The 452-nt window shown below is 33.4% G+C and overlaps 1 protein-coding gene across 1 annotated transcript in view; it reads left to right on the forward strand.

Annotated features, from left to right (window-relative positions):
* Positions 1-452, forward strand: part of LOC106685575 (uncharacterized) — a gene marked incomplete at its 3' end in the record, with an annotated part of 16,527 nt that overhangs the window by 12,937 nt on the left and 3,138 nt on the right.

Consider the following 452-nt stretch of genomic DNA (forward strand, 5'->3'; position numbering starts at 1 on the left):
GCATAGTCGTTGGAACAGACCTTATGTTCCTTAAATGGAAATTCAAAAAACATCGATGTATTTTGGGTAATGTATTGTAAGTAACGATATTTTAAAACATCGTTGTTTTCTGTACTCGGTATCGGATTCTTTGTTTCAAAAACCAGCCCGTAGAATGCAGGATCATTGGAACTGACCATATGTTCCTGATATAGTTGTTCAAAAACATCGAAGTATTTTTGGTAATATATTGTAATCAACAATATTTTAAAACATCGATGTTTTTCGTAGTCGATGTCCTATTCTTAGATTGAAAAAGCACTTCTGACTGGCCGGATCATGCGCAGTCGTTGGAACAGACCTTATGTTACTTAAATGGAAATTCAAAAAACATCGATGTATTTTGGGTAATGTATTGTAAGTAACGATATTTTAATACATCGATGTTTTTTGTAGTCGGTATCGGATTCTTT

The sequence above is a fragment of the Halyomorpha halys genome, unplaced genomic scaffold, assembly GCF_000696795.3.
Source record: "Halyomorpha halys isolate HHAL.00 unplaced genomic scaffold, Hhal_1.1 Scaffold711.1, whole genome shotgun sequence".
Taxonomy (NCBI): Eukaryota; Metazoa; Arthropoda; class Insecta; order Hemiptera; family Pentatomidae; genus Halyomorpha; species Halyomorpha halys.